The sequence below is a fragment of the Protopterus annectens genome, chromosome 5.part1 (genome assembly GCF_019279795.1).
Source record: "Protopterus annectens isolate FY-2018-M chromosome 5.part1, PAN1.0, whole genome shotgun sequence".
NCBI classification, from domain to species: domain Eukaryota; kingdom Metazoa; phylum Chordata; order Ceratodontiformes; family Protopteridae; genus Protopterus; species Protopterus annectens.
This window is the reverse complement of record NC_056736.1, coordinates 445,232,633-445,253,210: the sequence shown is the minus strand read 5'-3', so window position 1 is coordinate 445,253,210 and position 20,578 is coordinate 445,232,633. Positions and strand designations below refer to the sequence as shown.

Here is a 20,578-nt window from a genome sequence, read left to right as displayed (position 1 = left end):
TTCCCCCTTGTGGAGTGGGATAACTGTAGCCGTGTGCCACTCAGTGGGTGAGGGTATGATTAAACATGACACTTAGGTGAAGTGCCAGTTCATTTTGTAGTTCATGTAGTATACAGCCCGGGATGTCATCTGGTCCCATGGATGCTGTATCCTTAGCTTTGGAGAGTGCGTTTTTTAACTGTGTGGCCATTATTACTGGAATTTGGCAATCTTCCGGTATTGAGATGGGCCATTTAGGGGGTGAGAGGTGGGTGAAGTTGGCACTGAATCGATCTGCCAGGATATTGGAAATATCCTTGGGATCAGTATATTTAATGCCATTCTGTTGTAGCTCAGAGCAGATCTGAGCATTTCCATTTAGATTCTTAACATTGTTATAGAATGCCTTGTGGTTGTCTTTGGAATCTTTGGCAATTTTATTTTTGAAACTAGCTTTGGAGGATTTTATGAGGGATCTCAGCTTCTTACTGGGTGGTAAGGGAGTTTTTTTGCATTCTGGGATTTTCCTCTTTTCTGCAACAGTTTCTTCCTTTTGCTGTAAAGTTTGTTTATGGCAGGTGACCACCAGAATGGCTTCCTTTTTTGGAGGAGAGCATCTTGGTTCTATTTGGGATGGCCCGATTCATGCATGAGTGGATGTGCTCATAGAGTGCCTTAGTGTGGGACTCAGCAGTCGAACTTTCAGTTCCCATCTGCATGGGTGTCATGAAGTTTGTAACTTCTGACTTGAGTAGCATGAAGTTGGCTTTGGAGAAGTTTTTTATGGAGGTTTCCTTACTGGGGGGTGGGGTGGGATGTGGATGTTAAGGGTGATAAGCTCATGGTCTGACCTGACCAACGAGGGGGTGACCATAGGTGTGGAACATTGATTTCCCATATTGGTTATGACCAGGTCTAGGATATTGGAGCCCCTGGTGGGACTATGGATTAGTTGATCCAGGGCATTGGAATTTATGAATTCCAAGAACTGTTGGGCAAAGGTGTTGGTACATGAGTAGTTTTCCCAATTAATGGCAGTGTAGTTGAAACTACCCAGTATTAGGGTGTTTGGTTGTATATTAATATTTTCCAGTATGTTTAGAAAGGTGTAGTGAGAACCTTGGGGCATGGTGGGGGATCTGTAGCAAGCTACAATTTGGATTGCAGTCTTACCTAGTGTTAGTTGCACCTGGAGAATTTCAGACGCACTGTGTTGGGCAACTAACCTGGTGGTGTGAATATCCTTGGTGAATACGGACACTCCACCACCTTTAGTGTTTTGATCCTGGCTTGGTGGATGAACAATGTGGTAAGAGTTGTAGCCTGGTATTGCAGGGGTGCTCTCTGGAGCCTTGAACCAGGTCTCAGTTATTGCACAGATATCGATGTTCTCCATTTTTTGGAGTGCCTCGAGAGAGTGCATTTTGAGGTCACTAAATAATGGCATACATTTGAGTTTATGACTCCAAATCCTTTAGAAAATGTATGTTAAAACAACCTCTGTTACTCTAGCAACCTTTTAAGTTTATAATAGCATTATTTAAAATATTTCCCTATTTTTGGGCCTTTGTCCCTCCATTTTGTAGGGATTTGTTCAAAATTTTTGCATGAAGAGGTTGACAGGAATGCTTGAATGTGAAGCATGAAGTTGGCTTTGGAGAAGTTTTTTATGGAGGTTTCCTTACTGGGGGGTGGGGTGGGATGTGGATGTTAAGGGTGATTAACTCATGGTCTGACCTGACCAACGAGGGGGTGACCATAGGTGTGGAACATTGATTTCCCATATTGGTTATGACCAGGTCTAGGATATTGGAGCCCCTGGTGGGACTATGGATTAGTTGATCCAGGGCATTGGAATTTATGAATTCCAAGAACTGTTGGGCAAAGGTGTAGGTACATGAGTAGCTTTCCCAATTAATGGCAGTGTAGTTGAAACTACCCAGTATTAGGGTGTTTGGTTGTATATTAATATTTTCCAGTATGTTTAGAAAGGTGTAGTGAGAACCTTGGGGCATGATGGGGGATCTGTAGCAAGCTACAATTTGGATTGCAGTCTTACCTAGTGTTAGTTGCACCTGGAGAATTTCAGACGCATTTTGTTGGGCAACTAACCTGGTGGTGTGAATATACTTGGTGAATACGGACACTCCTCCACCTTTAGTGTTTTGATCCTGGCTTGGTGGATGAACAATGTGGTAAGAGTTGTAGCCTGGTATTGCAGGGGTGCTCTCTGGAGCCTTGAACCAGGTCTCAGTTACTGCACAGATATCGATGTTCTCCATTTTTTGGAGTGCCTCGAGAGGGTGCATTTTGAGGTCACTAAATAATGGCATACATTTGAGTTTATGACTCCAAATCCTTTAGAAAATGTATGTTAAAACAACCTCTGTTACTCTAGCAACCTTTTAAGTTTATAATAGCATTATTTAAAATATTTCCCTATTTTTGGGCCTTTGTCCCTCCATTTTGTAGGGATTTGTTCAAATTTTTTGCATGAAGAAGTTGACAGGTATGTTTGAATGTGAAGCAATATTATATATCTTATGTATGTATGTATATATATATATATATATATATATATATATATATATATGTATATATATATATATATATATATATATATATATATATATATGTATATATATATAAGTATATATATATATATATATATATATATATATATATATATATATATATATATATATATATATATATATATATATATATATATATATATATATGGGTTCTGTCAATTTGTTCAAAGTTTCATTACTTAGAACTCCACTTCACCGAGTCCACTTGTTCGAAGTAGTGAAACTTTGAACATTGACTTCAGCAGGCACACTATAGCATGGAATGGGAATATTCCCTTTCCCTGTTGTAGTGCGATCTCGGAGTAGGTATATTTAAGTAGGGGTGTGTGGAGTGGGCCCCCCTGCAAAAACATGTTTTAGTGTTTTTTTTTTGGGTAGTAGACTTCAGCGAAAGTCCACTTTCATTAAGTGGACTTTTGCTGAAGTGTAGAGTCTACTGTTTAATTTCAGAGAAGTGTATTTTCAATGTTAAGCAGTAGACCCATATATATATATATATATATATATATATATATATATATATATATATATATAAGAATGCTGTGTTGGTGCAGCGATAGCGTTGTTACCTCACAGCAAGAGGGTCTCCCATTCGATTCTTGGCTGGAGTGCAGGGAGTGCCTTCTGTGTGGAGTCTGCATGTCCTCCCTATGAATGGGTGACGTTCGAACGACATGCATAAATGGGCATGCCTTTGTTGAAAGTTGGATGTTGAGCTGGCACCTTGGCGTTCGTGAAAATCTACTGCCAAACATTAGCGGACCAGAGTTCCGCTGTGGCAACCCCTAACCGGGAAAAGCCGAAAGACTAACAACAACAGATATATATATATATATATATATATATATATATATATATATATATATATATATATATATATTTATATATTGTGTGTGTGTTTATAGACTAAAGCAGATGAGACCACCAGTCTTTTAAAAATGACATTTATTATATACAAATGAAAATAAGGCATGTTTGGCCAAAAAATAAACTAAAGTCTTGTGGTTTAACTAATTCTGCAACCCATATTTTTACTGTACTGTCTTTTACTGCTGGGAAACAGACCCTATTGGTAGCTGGATTCCTCTGGCAGGGACAACTTCCAGCTACTTCTTCCAGTTCCTCCTTCATTTTGGTTAATTTCCTGCCACATAGCTGCTGCTTTAGACACCAAGTATCTTTCTACCAAGAACGAATTCTCTCTGTCTTGACTTCTCAGCCCTCTTTTTATATTACCTTTACTAACCCATTCAACAAACCTGCTCTCACTAATACAGCCGGGTATCTTTCTGTTATTAAAAATACAGGCACAACTTTCTTTATTTATTTTTATTTATTTGACATTTGTTAACTGGGTTAGTCTTACTGGGCAAAAGCCTGTTTTCAGTGGGGGCCCGTGGATAAAAGCTCCAATAGTAAAAAAGACAGTAAATAACATGGTAAAATATTTACAGAGAACTAAGGTTTTAAAGAACAAATAGGCTAACTGTAAACAACAAGGTCAATTATTACAGGTGAATAATAACTGTATAAAGAAAAAAAAATAAGCTTATACAGTATAAATATGTTAAAAGTAAGTCAGGTAAAACAGCATAGTGAGAATGTGCAGTATATTGACTTAATAGCTTGCAGCCACTTACAAGCCAAAGTGGGATGATAGATGAAGGAAGAATAAATGAAAGAAGAGGTCACCAGCTAGGAAAAAGAAATAAAGTGGAGAGATATAGAGAAGCTATAGTATAAAATATAGAGAAGAGAAGACCCCAGGTAGGAAGGAGTTGTAAAGAAAAGTTAGGCAAAACACTATGGTAGTAGAAGCTAAGAGGACAACATACAGATTAGTAGCATTATTTTGTTTTACAGAGGAAGCAGCATAGAGGGGGGAGAAGAAGGCAGGAATTATGTTGTGTTATTACAAAAGCATGGCCATGAATTATGGAGGTTATCTTTTAGTGCTATTTTAAAGGTTCTAGGGTTAGTGATAGAGCTATTTAGTGGTAATTTGTTCCAAGTATTTGCTACAGAATAGATGTAAAGTAGTTTACAAATATTTTTATTGGGCCTGTAGACTTGCAGAAGGTTCTGTTGAGAGCTATTGAGAGCACGGCTGGGAGTGTAAGGCTGAATGAGAGAAGAGAGAGAGAGAGAGAGAGAGAGACAAGATGAAGGTTCATGAAGGACTGAGTGAGCCATGAAAAGCTGGAGTAGCAGGATTTGGTGATGACATTCCAGCCAGTGCAAGTTGTTTAGGGCTATGCAGTGATGAGTGTGATGAGGTTGGTTGGAGGCAAATCTTGCAATTTTGTTGAAGGTAAGTTCTAATTTAGTTAGAAGATTAGATTGGAGGTGTGTGAGTATAAGAGCTGTAGTGTGGGAAGTAAGAAGGCTTGTGCAAGGGAAAGCCTTGAAGCACAACTTAATTGAAACACATTTCAGTTAAAGAAACATCACTCTTTTTACAATGGACTCTGTTACAAATATTACTTATAAAATTATATGCACATTTTTTGTGTAACTTATAGTCTTTCAAATGGTGATAACTACCACACTCTGCTATGATTAACCTCTAAGCATGACACCATTCTTGCTTTTTGGATGAGCTGTGTGCCTGAGACAGGCTATTTGGATTATCATGAGCTGAGCCCTGCTTATGTTGGACTTTGAACTTAAATGGCTGCAAAGATAAAAGCCTACCAGTAACCATTTGAAATGTTTGGACCCACTACAGTGAGTCCTGAAACACAGAGACTGAATGGCTGAAAAAATGGACGTAAATTTGCTAAATCTGAGATGGCCATTTCTTGGACTATCCCTTTTTCTCTGTGGTATGGAATCTCAAAGTAATAATTTTGGAGGTGTGTATTGAGGCCTGTCCCCTGTAAAAAAGAAGTTTAAAGGAGAACAGTGATGTTTCAGATTCACTCTTCTGTAGTTTCGGACTTTGTTTTTGGCTTGTTGGCGCTCAGAATTTCGACTGCTGACATTTCAATAGGGAGCAGGCCTGCCAACAGGGCTTCATACCCTGTTGTTGATGTAATCATACTAGGTGAGTAAGGTCCATTACAAGAGTGAATTCTCAACCTAAATAATATTACCACAGGGAAACAAGTGCCCACTTTGTGGCTAAGCATTTTCTTTTTACTAGAACACCTAGTCTCTGTTTTGCTTAGTTTTCCATTGAGGAAACAGACTGAATACTCCTCTCTAGAGCCATTGCTAGGCCAGTTGGTGCCTTGGGAAGTTCCTCATTGTTGCCGACTCAGTCCTAAGTTGACAAGCAGAAAACAGTCCTCTCACAAGCTGAGGACAAAAATATTTAATCACCTGTGCTCACACTCCATTGGCAACTCTAGTGAGACTGAATCCCATAACAGCATGCGTCGAGAGCATCCGATCCGCCTGCTTCACCCTACCCAAGCTACTGTACTGCTCCTCACCAACAAATATTTGTGACAGCACTGCTGCAAAACCAGACGATAAAACATGCAATTAAACTACCTGTGGTCTACCAAAATCAGGATAGGCTAACATAGATTCTGAGCATAACATTTACATAACTGCCTAAAAGCAGTGCCTGTTTCTGCTGTCCACTTTATTTTGAGAGGCATCTTCCCTTGGTTACATCTTTGAGGGGTAATGTTGTCATTGTTATTGTAAAAAGGGCACAAATGTATGATAATATCCCACTAGTCCCACATATGCCCTCACTTCATTTTTAGTTTCTGGGATAAGCCAATTTCTTACTGAATTTACTTTATCTTTTCTTTTTGGGGGTTAACAGTTCTTCTCCCTATCATATATCCAAGGTTTTTAAGCTCTGTTGTTCCTGTTTTGCTGTTGGAGGCATACACAGTAAATCCTTCTTGCTCCAAGGAGTCTAGTACAGTCTGCACCTTAGCTAGATGTGAGATCCAGTCCTCAGAATGTAGGACAGCATAAGCCAGCACATGCTTACTTGAAATCGTATGACCTAATCTAGGGCACCAGTTTTGCAGTCAGTATCATAGTCCACTATAGCTTGAAGTTGCTTCCCAGATTGTATTCCCTCAGCTGAGCCTGAGTTTGCAGGTTCTCACTGACTACTAGCCTGCTGCTAGTAAGGAGTTTGTTTGGGAGTTGAACTCTTTCTGTTCCTCACTGATTAATGCTGAGTATGGTTGCACAGTGGATAAGTGTAAAGTAGAAGTGGTTCTTGGATGGATCCTTGTGGTGCTCTTTTACTTGTTTGATAATATATTTTGCCCTGCTGCTATTCATGTCATTCTTGTATGAACCCTTTGTGAACCATTCCAGTACTTGACTACTATAGCCCACATCTTCCAGTTTTTGTACCATCAACTCATAGTCTGCAAAATCAAAAGCTTCTAAGGATAGCCACTGTATAAAGCCTGTTTCATAGCTGGTAGAAATCTGATTAGCTGACTTCTTAATATCTCTAGGGGTACTGCCATGTGATATGAAGAAATAGTGTGTTTTCACAAAGATATTATGTCCACCTGAATATTTGCTAAGCTGTTGGCATTTTGCTTTTCTAAGGATCATAGACAGACAGCCGATGACACCTATGGGCTGGTATTTATCAATTTTCTGTGCATCATTACCTTTAAAATAATCTTGACTTGTTTGCTTGCATGAGCTGGCACAATTATTTTACATTAGTGAATAAGAATGAAGACAATGACACAAAAATCAAGTGTAGCAAACATGGAGAAGGCAGGTAAAAGACAGATAAAACCATTGCAATTTTGATTCGTTTGACTCTTAGTTAATAAATTCATTACAGGAAGAGCTATGAAGGCTACAATCTGTCTAAAGCAGGCCAGCAGAAGACTATCTAGTGGCATAGAGCTATGATTGATTATCTTTTTGATATGTTTGTCCAGGTTGTATCAGTAGATCGACATTTCAGAACATTGACCCTTAAAAGGTTGATGGTCAACATTCTGAAACACTGAATGTTTAGTAGGGCAGGAAGACCGTTTTAGTAGATATTGCAGGACAGTGGAGATCAGGGAATTTTCCCCTTTCTCCCACTGCAGTGCAGTTGATATATATATATATATATATATATATATATATATACAAGTAGCAGGAAGTGTAGGGGTGCAGGGGGGGCTTGCTTTTTAGTGTTTGTTGTGTTATCATCTTTTCAGAATGTTGACCATATGGTCTCAACCTTTTAAGTGTTGAAGTGTCAATATTTTGAAAAACTGATCTCCTGATATAAATCTGTGTTTCTAATTATCTCACAATATTGATTTGTATTAAAATGTAGAAACAACATATTTTAAATGTCAAAAGAACAGAAAAATCATCCAAATCATCTATATCACTGGAACTAGCAGAAATTAATGCATTTTCAAAAATTAATTAAACTAAACTAATGAATTATCTTCTAAAAAAGTTTATAGTATAGTATCATTCAGCATCATTCAAAACACAAAAACATTTTTAAATTTAAATTTTAATTTTCGCGCTTTTAGATGAAAATGTCCAAATCACATAATGCTAATGCTTTTTGGGAAACAAACTTACTGCCCAAATTCAACACCGTGAATCATTTCAGGTGTAAATACAAGTCACTACAATTTCACTCTATTTAGTCCATTAGTCCCAATTTTCATGATTGATGTTACTATCCAATCGATGGACTTGTGTGTAAATATTCAGTTAGAAAGTTCCTCACCAGATGATCGGACTGTACCATTAGTGCTTTTCTTCCCTTTGGACGCTGGCTAAGCAAGAATAGATTATATTGTTCTTAAAAATCAGTAATGTCTCTGTTTAGCTTTTCTTTTCTCTACCTAGCTATTACTCGGCTTTGGGCTTTGGAAACAGACATCTTGACATCTTTCAACAAGGAAGAAGAAGTTGTATGTGTTTCTGGTGTTGATAAACTGGCCTCACTTTCTGCTACTTTAGTCCATAGACAGTTCAACATATTTCTCCAAAAAGACAGATCATAAAAATAAAAGATGTCCTTTAATCTCAGTCTCTTCAAATCTTCAAATTTTTTTTTTATAATAGTTAGTTAAGCCAGAAGTTGTCCATGGATGAGCCAACTTGATATCCCTTTCCTTTCAGTTGTTGGCAAAAAAAAAATAAAATTCTCATTCATTGTTTGCTATTATAAATCCCATCCCCAATTAGTGTGTGTCTCTTTAATTTTGTTTTTTACTTCATTTTCCTTCAATTGTGTTTTAATTGAATGTTTAATTGATGTTTGTTGGTAGTAAATATGTACTGCATATTTTATTATGTTGATTTATATGTTTCGAGGCACGAATAGGTAAAATCGAAATACGGAATAAATTTTATCCTGCATCCTGCTTTATTTGGTTTGTTCTTATAAATCTGTTAATCCATGGTGCTGGCTGGCAGTTGTTCTTGTGAGCATAACAGTCAGGTTGGTCATACTGTCTGGTGAGGATATGTTAACTTTTTGTTAGCTTATCAGTTATAGAAGAGAAATACACCTTGAACCTATTACATATTTTCATCAGACAATTTAGCATAAGTGGTTTGGCATTCTGTGGTTGTACAGTTTATGTTCTTCCCAAAACTTGATGGGTCTCTTGTGCTGTAGGTTAGTATAACAGTCCTTCCTTGCTTACCATAACATTATTTGGTATGGAATTTGTTTCTCAGTTGTTGCTTCTCAGATCATGCAGTCCTGTAGAATCTCCATGTTCTGTATCTTGCTACCGTCACCTGCAGAACCAGTTTAGTAATCTGAGGAAGCCTGTTTCTCCTTATTCTTATCACTCTAGCTGATATTAGTAATCTGAGGAAGCCTGTTTCTCCTTATTCTTATCACTCTAGCTGATATTAGTAATCTGAGGAAGCCTGTTTCTCCTTATTCTTATCACTCTAGCTGGTACAAAATTAATCAAGGGTGCCAAAATCTCGGGAAGCATTAATGTCAGACAGGTCAGATAGAAAAACCAGTCCACTGACTGAAACATTATACTTATCTGCTTATATGAAAATTCTTCTGGCTTCCTATATTAGCTGTTATTATTCCAGTTACAGAACTATTGTTTGGAGGAAGTACTGTATTGTACTTCCTGAGAGCGTAAGTTGACAAATGATTGGTTAGGTGATCAGCCAGTCTCTATAATGTTTTTTGTGTGATTTAGTATGATCTAACTGATGCTCTGTTTTATTGTATTTCTTATGTATTCCATAATTAGCTTTAAAAGGCCCATGACCAGAGTTGCTAACCTCTTCATTGTTATTCTGCAGTTGTTACAGGATGCTAACATCTCCTACACTATGGTTCACCAGATTTGTTGTTGTTTAACCATCTGAGTGTGATGGGTACACACTTTGGTGCTTTAGTGGGGTAGATGCGTACATACATACCCCAGGGTAACTTTTTCCTGGGTATACTAATAAGAATAATGCCATCATGCCAGGCATGCATAGGGATGTGCATTCATTGCATTTAACAGTGTCCTGAATGAGCACAGTGAAACCCCATCATTGTTGACCTATTGGTCTTTTCTATATGTGACACACCCTGAGATATAAAATTCAACGTACAGTAGGGGTCTGAGATTTCATGGCAAAGGTTAGCCAGTCTGTGCAGATATAGAGTTTTGTTGCAGATGCTTTTGGCATTCATGCAAACTATTTTTAGTATTTTTATCTGTGGGGAAATCCAGTCTTTTGGACTTTTTTAACAAAAGGCCAGAGTTGATCTCAGCATCTCCAGGATATAACAGTTCAGACGTGACTATTTAAAAAGTTTTTTTATAAGTTGTTTTATGCATGTCTGTCTGCACAGGAGATAGGCTAGCTGTCTCCTTTCATTAGAAAAGACCAAGGGCACTGTGTGGTACTCTTCAGTGTTCTCACTCAGTGTTATAGATTGTGTGTGTGTGTGTGTGTGTGTGTGTGTGTGTGTGTGTGTGTGTGTGTGTGTGTGTGTGTGTGTGTGTGTGTGTGTGTGTGTGTGTGTGTGTGTGTGTGTGTGTGTGGTATTCTGAGTAATACAAGTGACAGTATGCTCTCTGTTTACTATGTATTGTTTGTGCTACCATGTAACTGATCACAAGAACTCTCTTCTATGTGGTTAAAATAACATCAATATTAAAATAAGAATAACTCTAAAATATGTGTACATATTCCTGTATATGCAGTTATGCTGGTATCCTTGAATATAGTATTTATGCTTCACATCAACGTGGTACACACCTTGCATTACTTTACATCTTGTACCTGGTCTTGTGGCCCAGATCATGGCTGGAAATTTTCCAGCTGAATAAACTTATTTATGCAGAAAACAGGTAAATAAATATGTTGAAAGTCTTTATTTGGCCATAACATAGGTAAGTGTATAGAACAAGACCAAGTTGACAAAATAGATAAACCTTTTCAGGTGTTCCTTATCCAAAGTAGCATAGCAGGCATTAATATGGAAATAGAAAGAGAGAGAGAGAGAGAGAGAGATGGTGATAAAGGTATGTATGTGAGCATTGAGAAGATAGTACGGCATCTGGACAAGAAATACAACAGTCCTAGAATAGTAATAACTTCAGAAAACTAAAAAGAAGCTGTCAAAATAAACATTTGGCTTGTTATTCTACAGACCGTTAGACTGTCTACAGTGCAGGATCTTAGAAGAAATCTATGACCCTCAAACCGTTTTAGCTTCTGTCCTCGAGTATGAATATGTGCACTACTATATACAACAGTGGGGTGTTAAATCTGTAGGCTTTTATCATGCTCTGATAATATGCAATAATATAAGAAAGAAAGGCTGTCAGAGTGTCCATGTGAAATACAATCTCTGAGTTGTGCCTTTCTGGATATGATAGACTAAGAAAGGAGACAATAACAGGGTGGAAGGTTAAGAACAACCTTGCAGTGATTGAAATTTCCTTATATGTTTTGCTAGATTCTACATCGTCCTTAATGTTAATATGTAAATGTGCCACTTTATATATGTATATTTTTATCTCAACACCTATATATACTCATGTGCATGCACACACAAACACACATACGCACACACACAGTGAAAACAATGTACTATATATGGTAAAAGGAAAGCTGTTAAAATAAACTTTTATATCATCTACCTACATCCATATTTAACTGTAATTGTAAACTCATAAAATTACATGTTTATGAGAAAGAAAGACATTAAAATATGGTCTTGAAAATCTGTACAAAAAAAGATAATACTTTTGTCTGATGGTGTTCCAGACAGAATACTGGTTTGCAAGTTATAATACCCAGTGCATTTTATAGTATATCACCCATAACATCATTAACCTTTCCCCATTAGATTACCTTATTACATGCAGCCAAAAAATTCAGTTGATAGAAGTGTTTCTACCCAGTTAGAAAATAAATAATAAGCATTATCATTAACTAACCTTCTGCGCAGGATTGTCTCTGTTGCTTGCTGGTGATAGTGGATGTGACTGTGTCTCCAGTTCTAATCTGAGTAGCAGTGCTGTTCCTTAAATTATCTGATTCACCTGCATTGTCATTTAAAATTCTGAGTCACACATTCAGGGCTTCTCTATACCAACTGTGATCACAGGCTATCATTAGAAGTAAAGGTCAGCACTGTAACTGAGTAAGGTTAGAAAGAAGGGGAAGTGGAAGTGTGGACTGTCATGCCAGTGGAATGCCATGCAATACTAGAGTTGGCTACAATCCTGATACAAATGTTGTCATTAGCCTGTGATTTAATGGGGAGGCGTAATCAGAATTATATGTAGAAATTTTTAATACAGTATAAATATAAAGCATGCATTTGCAGCGCCAAATAATGGCTTGCACTGGAGCTTAACTGCAACAGTACTGGCTAAAGACTTTTGGTCAAAATGTATTTATTTTTTATTTTATTTTATTGATTATTTGTTAACCAGGGTAGAGCAATAATCCATATGGTCCGAACACAGGCAAACCCAAGTACAATGGAACACCAAGAAAAGTAATGTTTAGTCAAAGCAATAATATGCAATTATAACAAATAATTATAACTATAAAAATATAATATATGTAACTTAGAACACGCATACACACATAAAAAACAACACGTATGTATGTGTACAACCAAACTGATAGACAAAACACAGACACACACACGCACACACACACACACACACACACACACACACACACACGCACGCACACACACACACACACACACACACACACACACACACACACACACACACACACACACTGAAATGGACATGGTATGAAGAAGTGAAAATGTAAACATATGAGGAGATGAAAAGTAAAAATGAAGACAGTAATCCTCCAGTCAATTCAAAAATGGTTGGCAAGATATTTTATTATCTTAATCCAGTGTTCGTATTGTTATCTATATTAGGTAATAACTGCACTGGTTAGTAAAGCTAGGCATTGAACAGTGCATCATATTGCACAAGAAAATTTTGTTAATACTCTATTAATAAGGCACTACTTGAAGCATTACTGTATTATGGCTGAGCAATGCATTTTTTTTATTTTATGTATTTGTTTACAGGGTGAGCCCACTGTACATGAATGTATCTTTTCAGATGTGACTTAGGTACACTGTCTGGTTAAGTGACTTGTTCAGAGTCACACAATATGCAAATGGAGGTGGGAGGAATAACATTTTTTGTTCTTTGGTTCCAAAAACAGCTCAAAAACAGTCCAGATCCTTAATCCTCTGTGCTAGCTGCCTTGCTTTGACTACTTGTAAATACACATTGAATGAAACAGTGCTGCTTTGCAGTTTGTTTCACTTTGGAAACAAATCTGACGGACACAGTGATGTTAGTCATAGTATACACGTTTACTTCTGGAGAAATTTATTTTATAATTAATTAATTAATATACTAAAATGTGATCAGTGCAGCAATGTTTGCCTAAACTGGAAAGGCATTAATCAGAGCTGAATGGTGAAGGAATAGTAATGGGAACAGGATGTCAGTAAATGATCTGAAGTCATAACAGGATGTCAGTAAAGAATCTGAAGTCATAAACCGAAGCATTGAAGCCACAAATGGCATGATCGTTTTACTTTTATCCATTCAGACAGAATTTGATGGTCTATTTTGAATGAATTAATGGAGACCAGTAAACCTGCAATGCTGAGTGATGTTGAACTCTTTCAGATAGTTACTTCAAAGTGTTTGCTGCCATGGCTACTGTTTACATTTTCAGGTTCATTACTGCAATGTTTAGAATATTCAGAATCAGAACGTGGATTGGGAGGTATTCTAATGCCAAAACAGAGGTATTTGTGTGATTTGTATGATGTGCAACAGTCTTGCATCCCCCATAAAGGAGGGGGGATTAAGAAGGGTGCCTGTCTGCAAAACAAGCTTTAAAGGTGTAATAATGTTTTAGAATTCACTGTTTCTTTGGTTCATTCTCATTTTATTTTTTTGATGTATGAGGATGAAGCAGTATCTCATATTTATGATAGGAAGCCTTGCTGATAGACTTATTTATTTAATTATTTATTTAAGTTTGTTTACCGGTAAAGTCTGACTGGGTTAGTAGCCCGTTTTCAGCAGAGGCCCGGGGAGAAAAAACTCCAAAAATTACAAATATATTCTTTGATTAACAAGCATAAGTACATTAAACAGAACAATTCAATGTGTTAGAGGCATTCAGATTACTTAGAGTACAAATTAGAACAGTCTTGAGGACCACAAAAGTTGTTAAACAAATAATATTATACTTGAAATGATATTCAACCTAATAACTGATTTTCATCTTAATACATTGATAACATTGCAATGTGTTAGTTGCCAGCATTATCTTTTTATCTTAATTCCTATCATGGAATTTTATCTTCAGTTCAGTTTTATAGTGACAGAGGGGATACTTTATCTAAATCTGGGAAAAGGAGAAAAAGGTTGAAGGGGGGGTTAATAGACTGGGTTTAGACAAGGACAAAGCCAGTGAGAATTTAGGTGAAATTTAAGTGCAGTCTTGAAAAGACTGCAGGAAGGAAGGGTAGTTATGGTAGTGGGAAGGTTGTTCCAGAGCTTGGATATAGTGTAGGAAAATAGTTCTTCACCTGCTGAGTTTTTGGCTTTGGTGACCTAGAGTAGATTTTTGTTACAGGAGCATAGTGGTATGGAAGAGTGGTAGGGTTGAAGAATTATACGGAGCAATGGGATTTGGAGAGGGTGGTTTGCCAGCTTCTGAGCAAAGGTGAGTTGAGTTTGGTGTAGGAGTTGTGGGAGTTCAAGCCAGTCGAGGTCTCTAAGGGAGATACAGTGGTGGCTGCGGTAAGAGGCACCAGTGGCAAATTTTGTGATTTTATTGTAGCAGGCTTCGAGTATGTGTAGGTCTGACTGTCTAAGATTTGTAAGTATGGGTGATGCATAGAGTAGGGTGGAAATTAGTTGGGAATTGGTGATAGAAATTCTTGCTGATTTGGTGAGGTATTGGCGGCTCCTATATAAGGCACCAAGTTTTTTGTGAACTTTTTTTATTGTTAGTGATATGTGGGTGTCAAATTTGAGATTATTGTCTATCTGTACACCAAGTAGTTTTGTGTGGACAGTTGGTGAAATGGAGGTATTATCTTTGGCTTGAGTAGTGAAGTGTGGGGTGTTAGAGGCAGATTTGGAGGATTGGAAGCTAGGACATCAGCTGCAATCTTTGGGTATTCAGCAGGCAGGTAGTCAGCTGCTAGTTTAGTGGGTTTTAGTTTTGTCAGGAGTATTTTTATGTAGGAAGTGGGTACTGTGGAGAGAAAGAAGGTAGGGAGGGGTGGATTTGGGTTGGTTGAGGGAGGAATTTGTGTAGGAAAGTGATTTTTTATTAAGGATAGAACAGATTCTGTGAAGTGTTTACTGAAGGAATCAGCAATGCTACTGGTGAAGAGAGAGGTGGTAGGTAGGGGGGTGCTTACTTTTCCTGGGCAGAGTATAGAGTTAATTGTGGACCAGAATTGCTTATCATACAGATTCATTTGCTAAGCTGCATCAAAAGCTACTCTTGTTGCTAGAGCAATTTGTTGCACTTGCAGACATGCATAATCCAAGAAAAAAGGAAAGAAAATAAGGCTATCCAAATATCTGCCACAAATAAACACAACACAAAGAAGGATACACAACACTTCCATATATCCATTAAATCTGAAGGCCACAGATTCTCAGATCAGCTTGGCTGTACATGTTCTACATTCCAGACTTGTGAAATTGCATAAAGCTCAGCGATGTACTGAATACTGAATTAGACAACCAGATTCATATCTGAAAATGTAGTAAATCAGCTGAAACTGTGGAAACATGCTGTACTATAGTGGCACTATGAATTTGTAAATATAAAAAGGGTTACTATCACTACGCTAAGGAGAAACAGAAACAGAAAAATAGATAGTAGTGCTTATGGTTTCCCTTTGAAAACAAAGCAGGAAGACAGTCATACTCAGTTATAGGCAACTTCAACATCCTTCATAAACAAAAATAGACATATTATTGTCCAGATATCGTTATTTACTTTTTACCTATCCAGTCCACAGAACAACAAGATTTCAGAAGATGGGCTTTCAGATTAAACTATTTATACCACAAGCTCCATCTACTGGTGCTATAACTCCAACTAAGGAATAGATAAATCTGCAGTAACTACTAAAATGCTACTGGTACATATACAATTCATACAGACTTACCCCTGAAAACTTCCATCGATCCTTATTATCTAGTACAACATATGTAGACTAACTGCACAAACCTCTTAACTGTCCACATTTTCACAGAATATCCAGATTTTTGACTGATATTTTTGGTCTGTTCCTCATACAATTTGTGGTTTTCTGGTAATGCATTGAAGATCGAAGTCACTAAATAATAACAAATATTTGAGTTACAGACTCCATAGTCTTCAAAAAATACACGACAACACAAAGCATGTCATTCTATCAACTTCCTAAGTTTGTAGGAGCAATAATTAAAATCTATACCTATCTTGGGGGTTTTATCCCATCTTTGTTTCTGGTTTTGTACAGATTTCTTAGCCGAAGAAGTTGAGAGATATGGACTGCACTGCTTTTCTTATTGGACTGGTCATTTTCACACAATTATAACAGAATTTATGGTTTTAATTTTAAATAGTACAGAAGCATACGACAAGTTCCTGTAAGCATAGTAAACATATGAATGCCTTGTGTTCATCATTGTGTACATATATTTTTTTATTTGGGCAGCATGGTATCAGATGTGCATGTACCATTACCACAGCCTTTCCACACTAGTTTTTAGCTTCCATTGACAAAGAACACATAATATAACACATCAATAAAGCACTCCCAAAACTGTGCTGCTTGCATTTGACTTTGCAAACTATCCTGATATTGTTGACACCTTTGAAAATAAATACAATATAATTAAAATGAAATTCACAGTAATCAAAGTAATAAAATACACCAGGCTTACATAACTAAGTTAAAGATAAATTTGCATTTGTTTGACCTTCAGTGACCTTAACGTTGCAACAATTGTACCTTAGGCTCATAGATTATATGGACTTACATGGATACAGTATGTAACAAGCAAAATGTCACCCTATTAGATCTTTTTCTTCCTTAGAATCTATTATTTTTAGATCACACAACTACTATGTTAAAGAAAAACCACAAGGGAGCTACAAAGTGCAATAAAACACAGGCAAACAAGAAGCAAAATTCTAAACTTTTCATAAGGCTGGAAAGATCAAAAGTATACAGAAAAAAACGTCATTAGCATACACATAAAGACATGAAAAGAACACTTTCTCTACTAAGTGCACATGTCATAGGATCATAGGAAGTTACTAGGCTAATGGTCCAAGGGCTCTTACATGCCTAGCCAGTTTTTACCCCTGTTACCATGATCAGCAGCTATTGCCCCCATCCAAGAAGAACACAGGTGGAACCCCTGGGGTGAATTTACAGTTACCCAATCAATTGTCCAGATTGTGTTTGAAGAGAGCCAATGAAGTGCTCTGTTTGATGTGACGTGGGAGTCTATTCCAAAGGTGTGGTAACCCCTGGGAGACAAATTTGTCCCTCCAGCAGGTTCTATTGATGTCACATACCAGGTTTAGGTCTTTAGAGCAAGTGATGCATGTGCCATTTGAGTTGTGGATGTGCACCATTTCCAATAAAGTGGGGTCAGAGATCACCTTATATGCAAGGTAGAGATCATCTCTGAGTAGTCTATATGAAACAGAAAAAAAAACTGGCAGTGATTTCAGATGATCCACATAGGATAGCTGCTGAAGACCTTGTATTTTCTTTGTGTGGAACCTTTGTAGTCTCTCCAAATGCTACAGGTACTTTGAAATGTACCTGACAAAAGGGTGTTGCATTCAATTATTGACCTAATGACTGAAGAGTACAGAGGAGATAACTTCACTTTTTCTCTAGGCAATGCCCTTACTTATGAGATACGTCATATAGAATGCCCTTCTTGCCATTCTGCAGGCATGGTGATCAAAGGCAAGGTTGCTGTCAACCTGAGTGCCCAGATCTCTCGCCACTGAGTGCGTACTTAGAGTATTGCCATTGATGTGGTAATTTGCAGGAACATCGCTCATGCTGAAAGGGATGATAATACATTTTTTTGCATTGAATTTGAGGCCTTGACTTTGGGACCAATCATTTGTTTGTGTAAGACCTTCTTGAAGGATGCTGACATCATTTGTAGATTCTATGACCGCACCCAGTTTGTAGTCATCCTCCAGCCACAGTCCCTTGGTTCTAGGTTGTATTTCGTAGAAATAGATTCCAAGCAACAGAGGTCCCAGGAAAGATCCCTGTGGAACACCACTGGTAATGGGCCTGCTGCTGGAGGTGGATTCCCCTATTTTGACTATATGGATTGTATCAGATGGCCAGTTTGCAACCCACCTTACAATATAAGGGTTGCTGTTTAGCTGGGAGAGTTTGTCAATGATGCTCAAGTGAGGGACAGTGTCAAACATCTTGGCTAGGTCTAGGTAGGCTGTATGCACAGATTTCCCCTCATCCAGGAGCCTTGTGACTGTCTCATAGAAGTCCACCAGGTTTAACAAGCATGATCTCTCCTTGGCAAATCCAAACTGGATAGGATCTAGTGTTTGGAGATTATCTATATCTTTGTTGATAAGGTCCGTGATGACTATCTCCATGGCCTTGCAGATAAGGCTAGTCAGGCTAATAGGTCAGTAGTTCCCAGGGTCAGTAGAAGCACCATCTTTGTGCCGGGGGCTAACAGTGGCTATTTTCCATTCAGCTGGGATGAAGCTGGTGGTTAGACGATGATTGAAAAAAATAGCCAATGGTGATGCTAATTCTTGTTTGAGCCTATGTAGGATGCAGCCTGGGATGTTATCAGGTCCCATTGATGCTGTGTTTTTGGCCTTAGAGAGGGTGTTTATGACCTGCTCTTTAGAGAAGCAAGGTAGGGGACAGGTGGTAGGGATGTCATGAAGTATGTGTGGCAGGGATGGGGGAGTGAAGTTTTCACCGATCCTGTTGGCTAGCAGGTTAGCTATGTCCACTGGCTCAGTGTTATCATTAACTACCAGTTTGGTGCACATCTGAGCCTTACCTTTTTAGTTACAGATGTAACTATAGAATGCCTTATGATTGTCTTGGTTGAGGAAGCTAATTTTGATTTCTAGTTTGCATTGAAGGACTTCACAAGAAGTCTTATTTGCTTATTTAAGCTGAGGAGGGAGTGTCCACTTTAGGGCCTGCTCCTTCTTACTCTTGGTCAGCAGTTTCTTCCTTTTACTGTAAATCCTGTTAATGGTGGTTGTCCACCAGGTAGGTTTGGTTTTCCTTGAATAGCTTGTTTTGGTCCTAACAGGTACTGCTGAGTCAATGCAGTTATATAGGTGTTTGTATAGGGCATTGGTGTAGAGCTTGGCATAGTTACCAGTTCATTCTGATGGAAGAGGTGCAGTGAAGCTATTTATACCATCCCATAAGAGATTATAATTTGCTTTGGAAAGTTTTTTTAGTCTAGTTGCTGCTAGGGGAGGGTCTCAGGTGTGACAGTTATCTCAAATGAGACTGATTTGTGGTTGGATCTCACCAGGGATGAACTCACAGTGGGGGAGCTGCAGTGGTCTCCCATATTTGTAATCACCAAGTCCATGATGTTGGCACCCCTGGTGGGGGTGTCAACCAGCTGGTCTAGGACATTGGAGCTGACAAAGTTGAGGAACCTTTGGGCAAGTGAGTTTTAGAATGAGTACTTCATCCAATCAATGCTAGGGTAGTTAAAGTCACCCAAAACTATGGTGTTATGATGTATCGTGATAGACTCAAGTTGATCCAAATAGGCAGAGTGGGCTTCCTGATTCATGGAGGGGTTCTGTACCTGGCAATGACTTGAACAGGTGTCCTGCCAACAGTTAATGCACATGAAGTATCTGTATGGAGTCATACTGTTTAACCAATCTGTAGGTGTATTTATCCTTGATGGATATTGATACACCACCTCCTTTAGTTTTCTTGCCTTCAGTTCATAGTCTGAACATCTGGAAGGAGGTCTAATCCAGTATGGCTGGGATGTTCTCCACAACCTTGAACAAGGTCTCCATGTCTTCACAAATGTCTGCGTCCTCCAGGGTGAGGACCGCTTCCATTGAGTGCAGTTTCACATTAAGACTTCTAGCATTTAGCAACATGACCTTGAGGTTGTTTTTGGTTGGTATTTTTACATCAGGAGTTTTGCCCTTGTGACACTGCATAAAAAAGGCACTATGTGGTTGGCAAGAGCCTTAGCCAGCAGCTGAAATCCCAGGAGTGATAGATGGAGACCATCTCTGATAAAGCATCGAGGTCTGTTGACCATGTCATCCCAGGCTGACAGATACTGGATCCCCTTAGAATGACACCAAAAACTAAGCCAATTATTGAAGTCAATCATTTTCTTTTTGTACTGAGGCATCATTCTAGATGAAGGTAAAATGTTGCTGAAGGCTAAGGACATGCCTGCCTAAGACATATAGTCTGAGAGCTCAGTCATGTCTCTCTTCATATAGTCCAGAGAGGTACA

At 38.1% G+C, this 20,578-nt stretch overlaps 1 protein-coding gene across 2 annotated transcripts in view; it reads right to left on the bottom strand.

Moving 5' to 3' along the window:
* STYXL2 (serine/threonine/tyrosine interacting like 2) overlaps positions 1-20,578 on the bottom strand; it is a 512,965-nt gene that overhangs the window by 345,413 nt on the left and 146,974 nt on the right. Inside the window, exon 1 of one of the 2 annotated variants that reach the window (XM_044073099.1) lies at positions 11,960-12,035. The exons of the other annotated variant lie outside the window; for it this stretch is intronic. The gene's annotated coding sequence lies outside the window, so the exon portion shown is untranslated. Of the gene's footprint in view, positions 1-11,959; positions 12,036-20,578 lie in introns of those variants that run through there. 2 annotated transcript variants of the gene reach the window in all.